The following is a 15,575-nucleotide window of genomic DNA, read 5'->3' on the forward strand; positions in this document are numbered from 1 at the left end:
CTCTTTTAGGAGGTGATTCTTTCAATATTTATTTTGCCCTCTGGTTCTAGAACATCAGGGTAGTTTTCCTTGATAATTTCATGGAAGATAATGTCTAGGTTCTTTTGTTGATCATGGCTTTCAGGTAGTCCCATTATTTTTTAATCGTCTCTCCTGGATCTATTTTCCAAGTCAGTTCTTTTTCCAATAAGATGTTTCACATTATGTTCATTTTTTCAAACTTTTGGTTTGTTTTCTAACTTCTTGGTTTAACTCATAGTCATTAGTTTCCCTGAACTCGATTCTCTCATTTTAAGAATTATTTTCTTCAGTGAACTTTTGAACTTTTCCATTTGGCTAATTCTACTTTTTAAAGTCTCCTTCTCTTCATTGGTTTTTTGGACCTCTTTTTTCCAATTGAGTTATCCTCTTCTTAAAGGTGTTATTTTCCTCAGCATTTTTTTTTTTTGGTTCTCCTTTAGCAGGCTGCTGACACACTTTTCAAGCTCTTTTTTTCAAGCTCTGAGTCCATTTCATATTCATTTTGAAGGTACTGGAGGCAGAGACCTTGACTTCCTCTGACAGTATGCCTTGTTCTTCCTCATCTGAAAGGATGGAAAGAGACACCTGTTCACCAAAAAAGTAACTTTCTATGGTCTTACTTTTTTCCCCTTTTTCAGGCATTTTACCAGCCGGTTACTTGACTTCTGAATCCTTTGTCAAGAGGAGGGTCCTAGCGCTCCTCGTCTCCTCAGTACTGTGCTCAAGGCTGAGATTCAGATCAGCTGCTCAACTCCCCCAGGGGCTTTGGATGGGGGCAGGACCACCACTGAGGGCTGAGGTTCAGATCATATGCTCAATTCCCCCAGAGGCTTTAAGGTTAGCTGCCTGGACAATGAACCCAAGCTGCTTCCACATAACTGCATGCCACCAGCTGCTGCAGCTACCTGGGGTCAGTGCTAGGGGAACCCCATTTCCCTCTCTCCGAGATGGGAAAGCCCTCTCACACTAACCTTTGGAGCTTTCTTTGTCGTTTTTAGGTTGAAGGATCTGGGACCCTCCCTTCTGGGAATTCTGTCCCAGAGGTCTGTTCAGGTCCTTTTCCTCCCAGTGCTGCATGCCCAGGGCTGGGCTCTGCTCTGCTCAGCATCCCATGAAATGTACCTTTCCTGTCGGCCTTCCAGATTACCTTTGGCTGGAAACCTCTTTCATTCTATTGTTCTATGGCTTCTGCTGCTCTAGAATTTGTCGAGAGCCATTTTTTACAGGTATTTTGTGGGCTGTGGGGGAAGTGCTAGAGCATATGCGTCTTTCTACTCTACCATCTGGACCCCACCCCCACTTCATATTTTTCTTTGGGGTTTTGCCCATTTGTGTTTTGACATCGTTCTCCTCTTTTGAGTTTGTGTCTTGGTCTCCCCTGTCACCATGATAACATTGTATAGTCAGAATCTTTGTTGTTTTTATAGATTTTGCTCTTATTTTTTATGACCTTTTCTTAGACATTCGATGTCTGTTGCCAGGGTGAAAAGGGCACTCTCTCGGGCCTTTTTGTGCCAGGGGTTGCAGGTCCTGGCTGTTTATCTGAGGCTGCACTGATGTTGCCTTGAGGCCCACAGAGAACCCTTATATCTGGTGCTACTCTGAGTGGCTAAGGTAGGGTATTGTTGGTGCTGCTGGAGCCTGTAGGGGTCTGGCATCTTACTTGGTGCTTAGTTGGGGTCCTAATGGTGGTGTCTGTCATGTGCTGAGGCCATTGAGTGCTTTTGCATTTCCCTGGGGAGACAATGAAGCAGATCAATCTGGCCACTGGTAGCTGCCTGTTTGCTCAGGGGTATATTGAAGCATGTTGCAGTTCTTGGAACTAGAGTCTGCCTATTTCCCTGGCTGTGCTAAAGTGCATGAGGGATACTGGTGTTGGCATTTGCCTGCTCCATCACACTGGGGATCAGGATCAACCACTGATTTGCTGAGGTGCAACTTGCTACTTCTTTGCTGGGATACTTCCTGTCCTGTACTGCACTCCCCCTTTACCCAAGTGACACAGACCTTTTTTGCTTATCTTCCAACTGTTTTGGACTCAAATATTGATTCACCTTGTCTTTTTGCTGGTTCTGCTATTTTAGGTTTTGTTTTGGGATACTTTTATGGTTCATTAGAGTTACAGCAATTTATTGTTTACTCCACCATCTTGGCTCCCAGTGAGAAGAACTTTTGAGGCATCAATTACAGAGGAAAATTCCACTTAACCCCTGGCACATACCAAGATCTGACTAAATTTTCATACATTCCTTCCTTACAGTACTCTGCATTTCTATTGGCTTTGTGGCATCATCAAGTGTTAAGAACTTAGCAGGCAGCCAGGATGTATTTGCTAAGATTTCCTAACCAAATAATTTTTCCACTATGTAATCAGATCTATTTAATATATCTATTTGCAAAGCTACCTATCTAGAACACATCACTCTTAAGAAATAACATTTCAATTATTTTTAAAATATTTTTTCTTTTTCTTCCCCACAAACCATTTTCTGATCCAACATGCTGTTTGGCTTACTTTATTCAAAGGGGATTTTTTGCTATGTGGTTATATATTTCTGGTGTACAAATTCTGGAAGAAGCCTTTAAAAAAATTTTTGGAATATAACACTCCCAGTATGGGCTCTCCTTCTATCAATATAAAATGCCACTTGCCTAATATTTATAGTATTAAAGTTGTTTTGGTACTCCGAGAAGTTAAGTGATTTACCAAGAGTCAAGGATTTGACAGAGGCTGGACCTGAACTCAAGTCTTCCTTACTTTGAGACTTACTATCTTTCATGCCACACTACCTCTCCAGGAGGTTAAAATAGAGCTCTAATCATATCATCTACCTTTATCCAGTCTTTCCAAGTCTACAAATTAAGACTGAATATAGTGACAGAAAAGAAGGGGATCAAATTATTTTTGGTTCAATTATTTTCATGAAGTCCAAAAGAAGACTGTGTAGCAGCCACATGGTTTCTGCATTCTTCTTTCAGAATGGATTAGTAGGAAGAAAAATAAAAAAAAATCTCCACATCAGATTCCATCATCAAATTCATTTTGACACACCCTTGCTAGATGAACACACCTAATATAACTAGCTATCTCCATGCAACTGTTATCAGCAAATAATAAGGAATGACTGCACACCTCATTAGTCATCAGAAAATGTGCATGTTTCTCCAACAACAACAAGTGGACAGCTCAAGAATATGACATTGTACAACAGAATGTATTTCCATGATTCATTCTGCATGAGGCTTCAGTAGGTTTTATGGAGATTTCTGTCTCTGGGCTCTCATTATTCCCTGTGAATTGCTTAAATCACAAAAGCAGGCAAGGGAAAGGAAGAAAGGAAAAAAATTAAACTGTGTCGTTCTACATGCATTTCATCTGTACACACAGGAAAAAAGAAGAAAAAAATCAATCTTGTGCTCCTTTCCAATCAAAACTTCCAAGAATATTTTTCATTTTCTTTGCAGATAGTCATCTATATTTAGATAGTTTCCACTAAACACTAAAGGCAGTTTTTGCTCGTTGGCACTGTCACACTGAGGATGTCCCTGTTATAGGTGAGCACTTGACGATTTAGAGACCATTATCTCTCTCTCTCTCTCTCTCTCTCTCTCTCTCTCTCTCTCTCTCTCTCTCTCTCTCTCTCTCTCTCTCTCACACACACACACACACACACACACACACACACACACACACACACAGACCCATACACACACATCTGATACTTGGTAACATTACTATTAATTTAGTATCTAAGTCTTAAAAAGTCATAAATTATCTGTTTCGATGGCTTTGTACAATGATGAGTCCAGGGTCATGTGTATATGGAAGCTTAATAATTTTTTCTTTGCCATTCAGAATACATACTTTCCTCCCATCCCTAATACCTATGGTCCTTTCTGTTCCTCTCATCTGGTAATGTCCAAAATGATGTGCTTTTAAACAAACATACACATATACATAAGTGAGTGCATACATACATACAGTATAAGTCCTTTGTCTTCTCTGATGGATTACGTATTCTTTGAAGGTAGAGATGTTTCCTTTTTGTGGGGTGCATGCCCAATCCTTAGAGTAAGTCCTGAAGCAAAGAACCACTTAATAAAGCTTGTGATGGATTAATTGATCCACAGCTGCTGCTGATTGAGACTGCTGATGAGCTTCATGCAAAATAAATTGACCCGATTCAGGTTCTACTCCAGCAGAGGCATTAAGTAGTAGAGCTCGCACACAGGTATAGATAATTCAATTCAATTTAGTTCAATTCATTTCAATAGTCATTTATTAACACCTGCTGAGAGCCAGGCAGTGTACTAGGTTGTGAAGATACAAAGACGATAACTAATTGACCTCTGCTCTCGAGGACCTTACATTTCAAAGCAGAGATAATGAAAGGCAAAATCTTGTAAGAGTTTCATTCAGATTAATACCTCATCTCATCCAGATTGCCAGTAGCCTGATGGTGAGGATAAAGAGGCAAAGAAGAGTAAGAAGTAGGTGTATGTTTCCTAAATGGCTGCTAATGTCAATAATGCTACCAAACATTATTCGGAGAAAAGATATTATGATAGCTGAAAAAGCTGCCTCAGTTTTGAAAGGTGATTAGGAAGAGGAGGGCAAAGAAGATGAGGAGTTTCTACGGTCATATTAGACATACCTACAAATTAAGGATGTTTACAAAGTTGGAAGATTTTGTTTAGATTGTCTTTTCAATACATCTGTCTCAATTAAATTGTCTTCTTTAGATAGAGAAAGGTAATCCTTATCCCAAATCTCCTTGAGCAAAGGACAACGAATCAATTTGCATCCTGTCAGAGAACTCAGAATTCAGGAAATAGAGTAAATGGGAAATAATAACAATATCAGGAGAAAGAATTAGTTGATTTTTTTAGAAACTCTGAATAACTATATATTCCTACTATTAAAAGAAAATGAGTTGCATCTATCTAAGACAGCATAAGAAATCGTTTCATCTGAAGAAAATAGTATTATATGAGGGCTGTGATGGGGGGAGGGGAGTAATGAAGAAAATAGTTGGAGGACTATGGAGGAGAAGGAGTACAACTGTATCAGGAGACGGGAAAGATTGGCTATCACCCATGGTAGAAGAACACATGAAAAATGTCCTGTCCATCTTTGCTCTATCTGCTTAGCCAATCTTTCCTAGATCCCTTGTTCTATCCATGCATCTTGCTGCCTGGAAGAAATTTCAATGCATTATCCCACTATCAACAATTTCAGTTTGCTAACATTCTTTTGGTTGTCAATGCTCTATTTGCTCTCTCAATGTTACTCATACAAGTGAGGTTGGTTTGCTTGTTTTTTAATTAAATTTTAAAACAAACAAAAATATTCCAACTCTACACTCTGTCATAATTAGTTCAGGCCAAAGTTTCAAAAAATACATATAACTTCTTATTGTTTTCATAATTATCTGAGCTTCTTCATTTTTTTTCTGTTTGATCAGTATGAAAATTGAAAATCCTGCTCACTTCTGGGTTTTCTTGAAGGAATGACATTAATTCTTCTAATTTGCTAAACCTCAGGTGATTTTCTTTGACAATTAGACCCAGTTGTGTGGGATGTTATTTTGGGGTCACAACTAAGCTTTTTTGAGGCATTGGAGGGCAAAAATAAGAAATCTTTATTTTCTTTTAGAAAATCATTAATGTTTGTAAATATTCTTCACTTTCCAAGCAAGTTTCCATTTTCCTCTTTTTTTCCTTATTAACCAGAAGTCAGGGGCAACTAGGTGGTGCAGTGGATAGAGCACCAGTGCAGGAGTCAGTAGAACCTGAGTTCAAATCTCACCTCAAACACTTGACACTCACTAGCTTTGTGACCTTGGGCTAGTCATTTAACTCCAACTGCCTCATCCTGGGTCATCTCCAGTCATCCTGATGAATATCTGGTCACTGGATTCAGATGGCTCTGGAGGAGAAGTGAGGCTGGTGACCTGCACCACCCGCCCTGACTCAAAAAACAAAGTCAAGTGCAAGTCATGTCATTATTTCTCTGACGGAATGGTCTTCTTCGGCATCGAAGGACGAACACACACATTAACCAGAAGTCATCATGTACTACACTGATTATTTTTCTTGAAATGTGGAAAAATTGTTTTTTTCCACTTTCAAAATTTTTTTTGTTTCAGTTCTGGAGTTTGAATTTCATATTTCATATTGAATTAAAATTTCAGTTTCTTTCTGTTGGTATTTTGTGATTTGTCTCAAGCTTTCCATCACATTTCAATATGTCTGGGAAGTTTTCTTGAATCTTAAAATATTTCTTTCGTTAAAAAAAAATATACTCTTCTACAATGTTTATTTTCCTGATATTAATTCTTACCTTTTATCTTTAAGTTTAGCATTCCATTTTTTAATAGGGCTCTCATGCTCTTCTAATTTTGTTGTCTATTTGATTTTGATCACGTCAAGGTTTCTTTTATTTCTTCATTCTTGTGCTCCAAATATTTAATTCTGTTTTTCAGAATATCTAGTATTTTACAGAGTCTATCTTAAACCTAAATTCTCTATTCTTATTTTTTTCTTGAAAACATTGAATTTCTTTCTTCATTTCTATGACTTTGTCATTGAGCTCTTTGACTGCTTTTCTGAATATATTGGGAGGTTTTGGAGTTGTCTCATTGTATGTTCTCAAAACCTTGCAGAATTTGTTTGTAACACTCTGACCTTTCTTATTGCATGTTGTCTCAATTTCCATTGACTGAAAATAGTTCTTACCCTTAGCACTTCCATAGAGTTCATCTTCTCAATCACCAACAGTCACTATATTAATTTTTCAAAGATATCCTTGCTAATGGTAGGCAGAATGACAGAGTAGCTAGAGAGCTGGTCATGTGTCTTTAACACATAGGAGCTGTATGACACGAGGCAAGCAGCTTAATCTTTTCCTACTCTAAGTCAGGGGTGTCAATATAAAGTAGAAAGGATCTTTTCTTTTCAGGATCTTTTTCAACTTAGAATTTGCTATTGTCTGAGAAAATCACAGATTAACATTATCCATGTTGTATCATATTCTTCATTATTTTGTTAAACACTTCCTGATTATAAATGATTCTGGCTCAGGGCACACTCTGTGAGTTTTGCAGCCTGTGAGCTTGTCACCTGTATGATGGTCAAATTTCTAGAACTGTACATTTCAGAGAAGGTAGCAACCTGTGCTGACAGAGGAAGTCTCCTCATCTAGAAGTTCCTTATGCCAATGACAACAGATTTAGGTCCTATCTCTATGGTAAATGTTTTTTATTGTGGATACTTTATCAATTTTTTTAGATGATTTTGAGTTCAGCCCAATATAGTGCATGCTTCTTCTGGTCTGCTTCTGACTTTCTAGACTTTGTCACTATGATAACTTATCTTCCATCTTAACTTTGAACTTCCCTTAGAATACAGAGTTTCCTCATCCTGGACCTTCCCTCCATCATGCTAGCCCCCTTTTCCCGTGGTGAATTTCTCATGGAGAACCCATGTGGGGCAAGACTAGTCTGGTCAACCTTAATTCCTGTACTAGTTGTGCTTTTGACTTTCTAGTCATATGTTATGGGGCTTCATCATCATACCTCCTATGTGATTACCTCTCCACCTTCCCTTTGTAGTTCCCATTTTTTTTATTTTTATTTTTTAATGTTTAACAATCACTGCCATACAATTGCGATTTTATCCCCCCCATCTACCCCTCACTACCCCCCTCCCTCCCCACGACTGCATACAATTCTGTATAGATTCTACATATACTTTCCTATTGAGTATATTTTCACTATAGTCGTGCTATGTAGTCAGACTAAAATAAATGAAAGAAATCGTATAACAAATCAGAACATGATAACACAAACACATACACATACACAAACATGATCTGCTACATTTTGTGAGTGACTTCCATATTTCTTTCTCTGAGTGTGGAAGGCATTTTGCCTTGAGAACCACCTTTGGGATTTTTTTTTTTATAAGAAGTTTTTGCGTTATTACAAAATTCCAAGTCTACCAGAAAAAACTCTCGCTCACTGTGGTCGTTGCTGTGCACAAAGTTCTCCTGGTTCTGCTCCTTTCACTCAGCATCAGGTCATATAAGTCCTTCCAGGCCTCTCTGAAGTTTGCTTGTTCATCATTTCTTATGGCACAATAGTACTCCATTACATTCATATACCATAATTTATTCAGCCATTCCCCAATTGATGGACATCCCCTTGACTTCCAGTTTTTGGCAACTACATAGAGTGCTGCTATAAATATTTTTGTACATGTGGGACCCTTTCCCATTTTTATGATCTCTTGGGGATATAGTCCTAGTAGCGATATTGCTGGGTCAAAGGGTATGCACATTTTTGTGGCCCTTTGGGCATAGTTCCAAATTGCTCTCCAGAATGGTTGGATGCACTCGCCATCCAACCATGAATTAGTGTTCCAACTCTCCCACATCCTCTCCAGCATTTATCATTTTCTTGTTCTGTCATGTTTGCCAATCTTATAGGTGTGATGTGGTAGCTCAGAGTTGTTTTGATTTGCATCTCTCTAACCAATAGTGATTTAGAGCATTTTTTCATAAGATTATAGATAGCTTTAATTTCTTCCTCTGAAAATTGCCTGTTCATATCCTTTGACCATTTATCAATTGGGGAATGACTTGTATGATTATACATTTGGGTCAGTTCTCTATATATTCTAGAAATGAGGCCTTTATGCCAAGCTTAGCTGTAAAAATTCTTTCCCAATTTACTACATCCCTCCGGATTTTGGTTGCATTGGGTTTGGTTGTGCAAAAACTTCTCAGTTTAATGTAATCAAAGTTGTCCATTTTGCATTTCATAATGCTTTCTATCTCTCCTTTAGTAAAGAATTCTTCCCTTCTCCATAGATCTGATAAATACACTATTCCTTGCTTCTCCAGTTTATTCATGGTATCAATCTTTATACCTAAATCATGTACCCATTTGGACTTTATTCTTGTGTACGGTGTCAGGTATGGGTCTATGCCTAATTTCCGCCACACTGTTATCCAGTTTTCCCAGCAATTTTTGTCAAACAATGAGTTCTTATCCTAGAAGCTGGGGTCCTTGGGTTTATTAAACAGAAGGTTGTTATATTCCTTGCCTACTGCATTTTGAGTGCCAAGTCTATTCCACTTGTCTGCCTCTCTGTTTCTTAGCCAATACCAAGTGGTTTTGATAATTGCTGCTTTATAGTAGAGTTTGAGGTCTGGTAGCGCTAGGCCACCTTCCCAAGCATTTCTTTTCATTAGTCCCTTTGATATTCTGGACCTTTTGTTTTTCTAAATGAATTTTGATATTATTTTATCCAGCTCTAGAAAGTAATTGTCTGATAGTTTAATTGGTATGGCACTAAATAAGTATATTAATTTGGGTAGAATTGTCATTATTATTATATTAGCACGGCCTACCCATGAGCAACTAATGTTTTTCCACTTATTTAAATCTGACTTTATTTGTGCAAAAAGTGTCTTGTAATTGTGTTCATATAATCCCTGGGTTTGTTTTGGCAGGTAGACTCCTAAGTATTTTATACTGTCTACCCTAGCTTTAAATGGGATTTCTCTTTCTATCTCTTGCTGTTGGACTTTGTTGCTAATATATAGGAATGCAGAAGATTTGTGTGGGTTTATTTTGTACCCTGCAACTTTGCCAAAGTTGTTTATTAATTCAAGTAATTTTTTACTTGAATCTCTGGGATTCTCTAGGTAAATCATCATATCATCTGCAAAGAGTGATAACTTAGTTTCTTCTTTGGCTATTCTTATTCCCTGAATATCTTTATCTTGTCTAATTGCTACAGCTAACATTTCTAGTACCATATTGAATAATAGTGGTGATAATGGACATCCTTGTTTCACCCCTGATCTTATTGGGAATGCATCTAGCTTATCCCCATTGCATATAATGCTTGCTGAAGGTTTTAGATAGATACTGCTTATTATTTTATGGAAAGTTCCCTTTATTCCTACGTTCTCCAATGTTTTTAGTAGGAATGGATGTTGTATTTTGTCAAAAGCTTTTTCTGCATCTATTGAGATAATCATGTGGTTTTTGTTAGCTTTGTTGTTGATGTGATCGATAATGCTAATAGTTTTCCTAATATTGAACCAGCCCTGTAGTCCTGGTATGAATCCTACCTGATCATAATGTATTAATCTCGTGATAAGATGCTGTATTCGTTTTGCTAAAATCTTATTTAAAATTTTTGCGTCTATATTCATTAGGGAAATTGGTCTATAATTTTCTCTCTCTGTTTTGTCTCTTCCTGGTTTGGGTATCAAAACCATATTTGTATCATAGAAAGAATTTGGGAGGACTCCTTCTTCCCCAATTTTCAAAAATAGTGTATGTAGTATTAGAATTAACTGTTCTTTAAATGTTTGATAGAATTCACTTGTGAATCCATCTGGCCCTGGAGATTTTTTCCTAGGGAGTTCATTGATGGCTTGTTCAATTTCTTTTTCTGAGATGGGGTTGTTTAAGTATTCAACTTCCTCTTCTGTTAATCTGGGTAATTTGTATTTTTTAAAATATTCATCCATCTCGTTTAGATTATCGAATTTGTGGGCATAAAGTTGGGCAAAGTAGTTTCTAATTATTGTTTTAATTTCCTCCTCATTGGAGGTGAGTTCACCCCTTTCATTTTTAATATTAGTAATTTGCTTTCCTTCTTTCTTTTTTTTAATCAGATTGACCAAAGGTTTATCAATTTTATTAGTTTTTTCATAAAACCAACTATTGGTTTTATTTATTAATTCAATAGTTTTCTTAATTTCAATTTTATTAATCTCTCCTTTGGTTTTCAGTATTTCTAATTTGGTATTTACTTGGGGATTTTCAATTTGTTCTTTTTCTAGCTTTTTCAACTGCAAGCCTAAGTCATTGATCTCCTCTTTCTCTATTTTATTTATGTAAGCATTCAAAGATATAAAACTTCCCCTAATAACTGCTTTTGCAGTATCCCATAAGTTTTGGTATGTTGTCTCACTATTGTCATTCTCTTGAATGAAATTGTTGATTGTTTCTATGATTTCTTCTTTAACCCAACCCTTCTTTAGAATTAGATTATTTAGTTTCCAATTGATTTTTGGTTTCTCTTTCCATGGCCTTTTATTACATGTAATTTTTAATGCATTATGATCTGAAAAGGATGCATTGATTATCTCTGCCTTTCTGCACTGGATTGTGAGATTTTTATGTCCTAGTACATGGTCAATTTTTGTAAATGTTCCATGTACCACTGAGAAAAAGGTATATTCCTTTCTATTCCCATTTAATTTTCTCCAAAGATCTATCATATCTACCTTATCTAGAGTTTTATTTACCTCCTTAACCTCTTTCTTGTTTATTTTGAGGTTGGATTTATCGAGTTCAGAGAGGGGGAGGTTGAGGTCCCCCACTAGTATAGTTTTGCTATCAATTTCTTCCTTCAACTCCCCCAACCTCTCCTCTAGGAATCTGGATGCTATACTACTTGGAGCATGCATGTTTAGTAATGATATTGCTTCATTGTCTATGGTGCCTTTTAGCAGGATATAGTTTCCATCCTTATCCCTTTTGATTAGATCTATTTCTGCTTTTGCTTTGTCTGAGATTAGGATTGCTACTCCTGCCTTTCTTACATGAGCTGAAGCACAATATATTCTGCTCCATCCTTTGACCTTTATCCTATGTGTATCCCCCCGTTTCAAATGTGTTTCTTGTAAGCAGCATATTGTTGGATTATGGCTTTTAATCCATTCTGCTATCCGTCTCCGTTTTATGGGCGAGTTCATTCCATTCATATTCACAGTTATGATAACAATCTGTGTATTTCCCTCCAACCTCTTTCCCACCATTTGTGCTTTTAGCTCTCCTGTCTCCCTTCCCCTCCTCAATAGTATTCACTTTTCTCCCCCTCCTCCTGCAGCCTTCCCCTCCTTCTTTTAGCCCCCCTCCCTTTTACTCCCCTTTACTCTTATTGCTTCTTTCCTCCCTTTTAGCCACCCTCCCCTTTCTTCCCCCTTCCCCTCCTACTGCCTATAGAGCTAGTTAGGATTATCTACTTAAGATTATTGTTCCCTCCTTTGAACAAATCAGATGAGAGTACCTCTCAAACAATGCTCATCTCCCTCCCCTCCTTCCCTCTACTATAGTTTTGTACTTCTTCCTGTGATATAATTTGCCATTTTCTGCTTCCCCCTTTCCACACCTCCTATTACATTCTCTTCTCATACTTAAATCATATTTTCGACATGACATCATTTACTTTATGCCCGTTCCCTCTACATATATCCCTTTTATCGTAATAGGTGCACAGTTCTCAAGATTAACAGGTATCATCTTCCCTTATAGGGAGGTAAAGAGTTTGCCCTAATTGAGTAGCAAGTTTTTGTTTTTGTTTTTTCCCCTCTGTTTACCTTTTTATGATTCTCTGGAGACCTGCATTTGAAGATCAAATTGTCTATTGAGTTCTGGTGTTTTGGTCAGGAAGCTCTGGAAATCCCTTATTTCGTTGAATGACTTTCTCCTTGCCTGAAATGTTATGCTGAACTTTGCTGGGTAGTTGATCCTTGGTTGAAGTCCCAACTCCTTTGCCTTACGGAATATTGGGTTCCAATTCTTTCGATCTTTTAATGTAGAAGCTGCAAGGTCCTGTGTGATCCTGACTGTGTGTCCTTGATATTTGAATTGTTTCTTTCTGGCTGCTTGTAGTATTTTCTCCTTCACTTGATAGCTCTGGAATTTGGCAACTATATTTCTTGGGGTTTTGAGTTTGGGATCCCTTTCGGGAGGGGAACGGTGGATTCTTTCGATGACTATTTTGCCCTCTGAGTCTAGTACTTCTGGGCAGTTTTCCTTGATGATTTCCTGGAAGATATTGTCCAGACTCTTTTCTTCATCATGGGTTTCTGGCAGGCCAATAATTCTTAAATTTTCTCTCCTGGATCTATTTTCCAGGTCAGTTGTTTTTCCAATTAAATATTTTACATTTTCTTCTATCTTTTCATTCTTTAGATTTTGTTTGACTGATTCTTGTTGCCTCATTGAGTCATTAGTTTCTACTTGCCCAATTCTAATCTTCATCGTATTGTTTTCTTCAGTTAGCTTTTGCATCTCCTTTTCCATCTGACCAATTTTTCCCTTTAAGGAGCTATTTTCTCCATTTAATTTTTGTACTTCTTTTTCCATTCGACCAATTTTCCCAGTTAGGTTTTGGGTTTCCTTTTCCATCTGATCAATTTTCCCAATTAGGTTTTGGGTTTCCTTTTCCATTTGATTAACTCTTCCTTTTAGGGAATTATTCTCTCCAGTTAATTTTTGAACTTCCTTTTCCGTTTCTTCAATTTTCTTTTTCAGAGTGATGTTCTCATCAGTGAATTCTTTTTTTATAATTTTAAAATCATTGGCCAGTTTTTCTTTTATATCCTTCTTCAGATGTTCCAGGTAATCTAGTTGTGCTTGCGAGAAATTCATAGTCCCATCTGAGGTTTCAGATGGAAGTACAGTCTCAGCTCTGACCTCTTTGGTGTTTGTGTTTTGGTCCTTATCCCCATAGAAAGATTCTATGGTTTTTTCACTTTTCATCTGCTTTTTCCGATTCATGATGTTGGCTGAGTGTTGTAGCTTTTGGTTCTTTCAGTCAGAAGATACAGATCTTTTAAGTTGAATTGATGTGTGTCTAGGCTAAAAGCAGGCTTTTTTTTTTGTTGTTGTTGTTGTTTCCCAGATCAACCCTGGGATTAGCTTGTTAGGTGTGTGGGAGGGGTGGTCTGGTCTCAGAAGTTCTCCTCAGCTGACTTGAGGCAAAGGCAAGGTCAGGGGATGGTGATCCCAGCTTCCCTATTGTCTTCCCTTTTCCCCTTGAAGGCTGGGGCACCCTTAGAAGCTAATGCGTGTTCCCGCCCCTCCTGGGGCTTGTCTACCAGCGCTGAGGCTTGCCTGGGTCTCAGTGTGAATTTTCTCTGTCCTGGGTTGTCTGTCCCTCCAGATTGCCTCTGCCCCAGTAGGAAGAATCCCCCCTTGCCACTTTTCCAGCCTCTGGTGTTATGAGACCACCCGCCCCCTTCTGCTGCTCCCGCTGATCCAGGATTAATCTGGGGAAGAATTTTATGGTTCCCTCACAGTCATCAGAGGGGAGGAGAGAGCACTTACTGATCACTCCACCATCCCAGCTCCTGGAAGTTCAAGTAGTTGACCCACCGAAGTCCAGTCTTCAGGCTGAAGGTTTCAAGGGCTGCTGCGCTGATAACTGGCGCTCAGCAGCTCTCATCGGCTCGGCCTGGCTTATCTCCTGCTCTGCTGGTCTCACCCGCCACTCTCGGGCCCCTCAGGTCCCCTCCACCCTGCCGCGCCGACCGCGCTGCGCTGTGCACCAGCGTCTTACCCCCGCGGAACAGATCCCTCCCATGGACCCTCCAGTCCAACCTGGGCTCCGAATCCGTCAAAGTCCGTCACCCACTGGATTGTACACCTCCAAAGTCTGGTCAGACTTTCCCCCCAGAGATATCAAGAGGAGTTTTTCCAGGAGCTTAGGTGAGTCGTTGCTTTCACTCCGCCATCTTGGCTCCCTGTAGTTCCCATTTCTGTGTCATCTTTCCCTATTAAATTTCAAGCTCCTTGAGGGCCAGGACTATGTTTCTTTTTCCTTGTGTTAGTATCCCTAGTGCTTAGCACAGTACCTAGTAAATACTTAATAAATTTTTGAGGGGGAAGTTACACAGTGCAGGATACAGGTGGAGAGTCACTAAGATATAAACTTCAATAGAGCCCTAGATATTTACTAGCTATGTGAACCTGGGCAAATCATCAAATTTCTTTTTAACACATTTTCCTCACTTTAACAAAATGGGGAAAATAATAGCAACTACCTCCCAAGCATGTTATGAGGATCAAATGAGATAATATATATAAGGTACTTTGCAAATTGTAAAGCACAATATAAATGTTAGCTGTTGTTACCATTATTATTGTTTTCCCCTCTCACAGCTCCTGTTACCTGTTTTCTAATTTTTCACAGGCCAAAGCTTGAATGAGATCTATGGTCCATGATGGCTGCGATAGATTAATTGGAACAGTGTTGCCAGAAGACTCTGAGGACCAAGTGTAATTGAATCTTTTCTCTGTCTTACCAAGTCATAGTGTTCTGGACTCCATCTTACTCCACAGCAATGGTGGCAGCAGCAGCAGCAGCTGTTTCTGAAACTCTAGGGCCACAGATGGTGGGGGAATTGAGTGACTAACAGATCTATTTTCTTTAGTAAAATTTTCTTTAACCTAAGCTTATTATGGGCACCTGGTTATCAAGACATTGGGACAAGTTGCCCAGTGACATTGCTGAACTCTAAAATGTATTTTTGAATGGGTCTTTTTATGACTTCCTCATCTTTCTTTTTGCTGACTACCTATTGTCTATTATCTTCTCTTTTCTGGTTCCACAATCTCCCAGAAATATTTATTTTTCTCCTATTTTGGCTTAATTCTTGGGTTTCAAATGCCTCTGAGAACGGAGTTCTCTCTGGCAAACTGCAAACAGGATATGTTTAGTCTAACACAGCTATGTAAGTA

Source organism: Notamacropus eugenii, chromosome 7 (assembly GCF_028372415.1).
Source record: "Notamacropus eugenii isolate mMacEug1 chromosome 7, mMacEug1.pri_v2, whole genome shotgun sequence".
Classification (NCBI taxonomy): Eukaryota; Metazoa; Chordata; class Mammalia; order Diprotodontia; family Macropodidae; genus Notamacropus; species Notamacropus eugenii.